The 7393-nt window shown below is 34.1% G+C and overlaps 1 long non-coding RNA gene across 1 annotated transcript; it reads right to left on the minus strand.

The window, feature by feature from the left end:
- Positions 1-2000: 2000 nt before the first annotated feature.
- LOC105334674 (uncharacterized) lies at positions 2001-3480 on the minus strand. The gene is made up of 3 exons (XR_010714580.1): positions 3142-3480; positions 2834-3034; positions 2001-2724 (listed from the first exon to the last, which is right to left on the minus strand). It is a non-coding gene; the product is annotated as an uncharacterized lncRNA (long non-coding RNA).
- Between the last annotated feature and the right edge of the window lie 3913 nt (positions 3481-7393).

Raw genomic sequence — 7393 nt, forward strand, 5'->3', positions numbered from 1 at the left:
CGAGAAATAATGGGTAGTATATTTAGTTGAAATCTATGGTGTATCCGACCAGGCTAACCATAACTTCAAGATCAATTTACTTCAAGATTAAACTTTAATAGTGAAACTTGTTTTGGAACTCTATTATAAATCTGTCGTTAAAAAAATTTCAATGAATGTATTCCAATTAATTTAAAAACAAGCTTGCTTACCGCATTCCAGTACTTCCAGCTCTTAATTATAAATTGGTATATGTAACGCTTTATGATAATGAAAGATAAGTAACTTCAAGAGATCGAAGTTTATGTAATCGAGTACAATTTGCACATGTTTCGATTGAAATATTTACAGCTTCGAGAAAATATTCTTTTTGAACTCGACCGGAAGCGCCAGTCATAAAACTGCACTAAAATGGCAACAATTTATCTCCCCGAACGTTTTACGTCGAAGATTATCTTCTGAACAACATTACAGCTGCGTTTAATAACATTTGCTACCAGCGTTTAAGTGTTTGTATACACAGATCTTAAAATTGACAGATTACTTTTAGAGCATGAACTTTTGACGATAATATATTTCACCTGCGTGGTGAATCAATACAATAAAATCATCAATAAAATAAAAGGAAGTTGTTACATAGAATACCGTGAACTCATTGGAAATTCACACACAGAAGATTTAATTTAAAACTGCATTGGCAAAGTAAAAAAAAAATAGACAAGGAAAATATTTCTCCAGAAGATGTTAAAAATGTTGCGGAAGAAAAAAAGCTGGATGAAAATTATCTGTAAGTTAGCCATTTACTAATAAAACATTACATTAGAAAAACGTTTTTATGCCCCCCTTCGAAAAAGGGAGGGTATATTGCTCTGCTGCTGTCTGTCGGTCCACCAACAGTTTCCGCTCATTTTCTTCGCAGAAGATGAACATATTGAAATGAAATTTAGTATACAGGTTTATCATGATAATATCTAGGTCAAGTTCGATATTGGGTACGATCGAGCTTTTTTCGACAGTTATGGCCCTTGGACGTAAAAAAATTCCAGTTATCTGCAGTTTCCGCTCATTTTCTTCGCAGGGATTAACATATTGAAATGAAATCTGGTAAACAGGTTTATCATGATAAAATCTAGGCCAAGTTCGATATTGGGGTACGATCGAGCAATTATTGTCAAAGTTATGGCCCTTTGACATAGAAAATTCCAGTTATTTGCAGTTTCCGCTCATTTTCTTTGCAGAGGATGAACATATTTGAATGAAATTTGGTATACAGGTTTATCAGGATAATATCTATGTCAAGTTTAATATAAGGTACGGTCGAGCTATTTTCGACAGAGTTATGGCCCTTTGACGTAGAAAATTTCCAGTTATTTGCAGTTTCTGCTCATTTTCTTTGCAGAGGATGAACAAATTGAAATGAAATGTGGTATACAGATTTATCATGATAATATCAAGGTCAAGTTCGATATTGGGTATGATCGAGTAATTTTTGACAGAGTAATGGGTCTTGGACATAGAAAAATTCCAGTTATTTGCAGTTTCCGCTTATTTTCTTCGAAGACGGTGCACATATTGATATGAAATTTCGTATACAAGTTTATCTAAATAATGTCTAGGTCGATTTTGGGTATGATAGAGCAATTTTCGGCAGAATTGTACCCCTTCGACTCAGAAAAATTCCAGTTATTTGCAGTTTACGTTCATTTTCTTTTGCGGATGTTTCCAAGGGAGGGGGCATAAGTGTTTCACAATCATCTCTTGTTTGTATTGATTTTAGAACCAGACATGATTCCAAAGAAAAACAAAAAAAGGTGAAGGGGGTCTGGGGGTCCTCCCCCAGCGAGATTTCAGGGGCAGCACCCCTGATCAGGGGGGGGGGGGGGGGGCAAAAATGGCTATATTATCATTCAAAACCCCTGGAGAACTGAATTTTTGAAGCACCTATTTGAATTTTAAATGGTTTAAATCAACATGAAAATATCTACTTATAGTCCTCTTTGTAGAAATAAATTACAACAAAAAACACTGAAGTTCTTTATTTTTTAATGTTTTGACAATGTCCCAGTCTTGCTTTTTTGGCTGCATGTACAATCAATTCTTTTGCCTTTCTCTTAGATTGAGTATTTTTAACACGAATATCTAACTGTCTCTGTTTCAAAAGCTTTTCATCCTTTTTTTTACTAGATCAGCTTTATATTCCTAGTTAGAACTGCTCATATTTTTGCAAAGCATTTTGTCCACAGTTTCATGCATATAATTCTTCTTCTGAAAAAACTGAATGGCATTTTTTCCATCAGCACTAAGTTTATATTTAATAGTCTGTATAGCACTGTAGGTCTCCATATTCAATCTTCGCGACTTGTTGTCTATGACATCATTCATGACATTGAAAGATGATTCCACCTGAGGACCATGAAAGCAGCTAAGTAAAGCTTGTACCAATTTTGAGAGGTTAGGATATTTCTGAACAACTTCCTCTTTTCACCACCAATGATCAATCCTGGTTTCTTCTATCTCTGAAAGTGAGTTGTCAATGTGAAACTTCCTGATTTCTTGGTCATATTCCTCAGTTTCAGCTTCATTAAGTACTGTGGTGGCATATGTAGGAAGCTTCTGCATATATGACAAAGTCTTAGAATGGCCCCTAGTTTCTGGATGGATTGCCCCCAGTGATTGAAGGAGTGGATTGGTTAAAGGTAACTTATCCTGCAATACTTTACCACAGAGGGTGTAGGCATCAACAACCTGAAGGAAACATTTTGTACTACAATTATTCTAACAATTGAAATAAAGTTGTTAAAAATATGGCAAAATAAGTACATGTAATACACTGAAAACAAAATAAATAATTTACTTGTTTCATAAAGCCTTTCACCACAAAGTCCTTCTTGGTTGATTTTCTAATCGCTGACTGTGCCTTCACCCCAAGAAACATGGTTTCTGCATTTAACTGATTGCTTTGGCTTGAAATATCCAGTTTCTTCAACCTTGAGGATGACTTGGCCCCCATCACAGGCTTAATGAAACAAACTAGGAATTTTTTGAAAAGTCTAACCTGCAAGGAAAGTTTTCAATAAATTATGCACAATGCAGCAAAAATAGGTAAAAACAAAGCAAGAATTCATTATTTAATAAGATTTTCATACATGATTTAAAGATTACCTGTTCTTCATGTAACAAGTGAATTAGAGGTTCCTTCATATCGAAAAGTATCACAAAGCTCTTCAGTAAGGGGAAAACAGATGAGTAGAGTCCCATAATCAATTTTGCAAGCTTCCTTTCATGAAAGAGTTTGTCAACTATCCTCAATTTTCTGTCCTTTCCGTCCTTAGTGAGTTTTTTTTCAGCAGTTCCCGTAGAGACAAAAGAAGATATTAATGACCTAATAACACAAGATATAAGGTAGAAATAAATAATTGACAGTTTTTATAACAAAATAAATCAATATACTTTCAAATAATGTATCTTGATTGTATTAGTAAGTAGTAATACACATTAAATACCTGTATTAGAAACAAAATAACATAAATACCTATTTCATGAGTCAGTTGAATTGAAACAAGAAACTGAAAAACAATTTAAACAAAAAATAAATAACAGTTATATAATCAATAAACGAACAAAAAAATAAATCAACAAATCAATTTAATTAATTGCACATTTTTATTATTAATGACTTGATAAAAAAACCCACAATAGGCAACAGCCAAAACTCACCATTCTGATTTCATGCAATCCGTTTCTTGAGGACTCTGAAACATTAAGTCGGTGAATTATCTCTGCTGTTACTGGTAGAAACTTGGCCCTTTCCGATAATGACTCAGAAATCCATGGGAAATAAAACAATGTATGACAGTCTAAAAGTCTCAAGGCATCCAAAGTAACATCATAAACAGAGAGCCATCTATGACTGACATATCTTTGTGGCATGGTGTATTTCACATTACATATCAGACATATTTCCTGAAACAGTTCTCTTAAATCAGCTGACCATTTAGAATCATTGAAAAGGTCAATGTACAACTGCTCTATAAAGTTTTTGAATGGTTTACAAAATGCTTTAGCAGCATTATGGACATGATGACATACATCTCCATCTATATCCAGAAGGTATGGAGCTTTTACTCTACGTATACGAGTTTCTAATCCTGTTTTTGACCCCCTCATCACATTGCATGAATCCATGAAAATTGACATCATATTCATACAGAGTTGCACTGTCAACTTTAATGCAGGAGAGTGATCCAAAGTGACAAACTTTAACTTGCCTCATCACAGGACAATAAAAGCAAACAAGAATTGTCAACACTCTATGAAAATTGTTGCTTGTACTTTCATCCATATTCAATGAGAATTTTGTACATTTCATCATCTCTGTAACATAATGTTCAAATGTTTTCCCCACTTCATATCTTGTTAAATAAGAGGCTGTAGTGCGATTCATTGTTAAAGACTCCAAAGCTTTCTGAGCTTTAGCTAATGCTTTAGTAAGTTCTATGACTTTGGGCACAAGAGCGAATAACAATGAATGTTCTGCTGCAAATGCTAGCACCATTGCTTTAACATTAGCAATACGATCACTTATGGGTGTTATTGGCGCAGCCACTTTTTCTTCTGCAACAATAGTTTTGTAAATGGGGTTCAGTCCATATGGAAGTTTGGGGGAAGGTTTTGAAGTACCAAACGTACCTAAAAGAAATTCAAATATTCAGAAAGCAAAGATTTCAATGACAAATTTATTCTGCAAGCATGACTCAATACTTAATATCAGAGAAAAACTGTAACAGTACATTTTACCAGTAAAATATTTAAAATACTTACAAATTTCATTAACTTACTTGACAGTTTGTAGTTCGATTCTTGAATTTCTATGTTGTCCCTGTGAACCTTTTTCGTTAAGTGTTCTCAACTCTTCCACCCCCTACCCGCATAACTAATGTGTTTATTGCAAATCTGGCATATAGCAACACCTTTTACGTTGATTTTGCGGATATATTTAGATCTGAATCGTTGTTAACGACCTTCTCAAGCCACTCCCATCTCCAGCTATTTCGGAGGCCCTTGTCAATGGACTGAACATCGGCTTGGCCTCTTTCCACCACATGTCCAGACATTTTTAGGCTTTATCTCAAACATAGCATAAACGGACTCGTGATTGGATAAAGTCAACTGGGAGACAATTATTCAACCAATGAACAACCAGAACACATACGAACATAGGAAGTTTTAAGAAAATAGTAAAACTCAAATCAATTACGGAAAAAATCCGGATTACTATGAAAAAGTGGAATCGAAAAATTGGAGCGGAAATTATAAATCCGGATAGCGGATTTCCGCTTTTAAGCGGAAAAAAATCATGTCTGTAGAACGGATTAAATGTATGCTATGAAACAGTACATTCCTTTGATTTTTGCAAGCAACAAAGCGCAATTTAATAATATAACGCGAGCATGTTTTTAAAGAAAGAGTAAAGTTCATCGGAATATAAATCACTCTGAGAGACAGTTATATGATATAATAGTAGCTTGAAGATGGAAGTATTCGAATTATTTTTTTCATATTTCTTATACTTAATGGATTTTTTAGTTTTATTCATACAACAAAATATGGCTACATGATCATCAGCATGATTGTATCAATGTAGCAGTTTAGGCCCAAAATTATTCCTGTTTCCTGTCCCCCAACCCTAATTGGTTTTCATCCGTATGTTAGATCTGCCATGGTCCTGGGGGGTTCCTAAGATTTTAACTTTCTTATAAATATTCTTAGGAAACTTTTGTAAACATGTCTGCAGCCCAGATTGATATCAGCTATTTCTGTTTCAGATACGGTCGTTGGGGACCGTACCAGACAATGCAACTTCTCGTATATATTCTTATGTGGCCGTCAGGTTTACAATTTTTGATTGGTGTATTCATCGGTAAAGACTTCAAACGATATTGTAATGTATTCTGCAAATGTTAAATGAATGAGCCGGTAAGCAAAATTATCGAAATGCCATTTACCCTTAACAATGCCTTCTATTTTCCTGCTCCGAACGAAATGAGATATATCCTTTTGTGTCTGTTCCTAACAAATTTCTGTCGCGTTTTTCTCAGCAACTATCAATTAAAGATACTTGAACTATTAGTATTTTGTTAAGGTATGCCCTTTTCATTTAATTTTTGTAAAACCAGATATCAATTCCCTGTTCAGGGATTATATAAGGAACTAGATTTTGACCCGTGCGTGCACAGGTTGACATTGCATATGATATCGGACTTTTACGAAATAGATACATCGACACACCGTTTTGTTGACATTTACATAACCAAGCTTTAAAACTACAAAAACGCTATTAATTTCACTACACTCTGCTTAGTTAGAATAATCTAACTGTGTCTCGGAACAGGCCTTCGCCACAGTTAAGATGCCCCCCTATACCCGTAATGTAGCAAAAAAATGCAGAATGGCTCCGAAACGATTTTGGAGAAAATTAATGAGGCTGCATTGAAAATAACAGTTAAAGAGGTATAGCGCACTTAATATACAACAGTCCTCTAACAGATCAAATATATGTTGAAAAAGTGAAGAAAAAAACTATTTTTGAAGTACAGAATCTATATTTTCAAGGTAACAATCTAAATATCTTTCAAAATCATAGCTTATTTCTTGAAGTCTTCTCATGGACATTCGGAGCATCACTTTTTCATATTCATCATACAAGAAAAAAGAGAGAGACAAATTTGAAAAAATCTTGCTTGAAGAAATTGAAACTATTGAGGCAATGTGTAACATAGATTTCGATCTTTTAGAGGAAAAGAAGTTGAAACTCGAAAGGTTAAGGAAAGAAAAATTACAGGGCCATATCATTAGATCACGAGCAAAATGGGTTGAAGAAGGGGAAAGCCTAGCAAATATTTTTGTTCTTTAGAATCGTGGAATTTATTGAATAAAACTATGAAAAAGGTAGAAATTGATGATAAAATTATTTATGATCAGGTTGAAAACTTAGATCAGGTCAGAAATTTTTACAAAACCCTTTATGCTAGCAAAGATTCAGATACCATAGATAGCAACTTGGATGATTTAATACAAAATTTGGGGGTTCCAAAGTTGGACAAAAACACCTCTAATTTTTTAGAGAGTATTATATCTGAGAATGAAATACTTACTGTTTAAAAAAATATGAAAAACAACAAATCACCGGGAAGTGACGGCTTTACAGTAGAATTTTTACAGTTTTTCTGGAGGGATCTCAAAGACCATATTGTTTTAACTGTTAATCATATTTTTGCTAATAGGGAGCTGCCTATATCGCAAAGACTTGGAATCATTACATGTCTTCCAAAAGGTGACAAACCTAGGCAATTTTTAAAAAACTGGCGCCCAATTACTCTTTTGAATGTTTTCTATAAACTTACTTCAGGGTGCC

This window comes from Magallana gigas, chromosome 6, assembly GCF_963853765.1.
Source record: "Magallana gigas chromosome 6, xbMagGiga1.1, whole genome shotgun sequence".
NCBI lineage: Eukaryota > Metazoa > Mollusca > Bivalvia > Ostreida > Ostreidae > Magallana > Magallana gigas.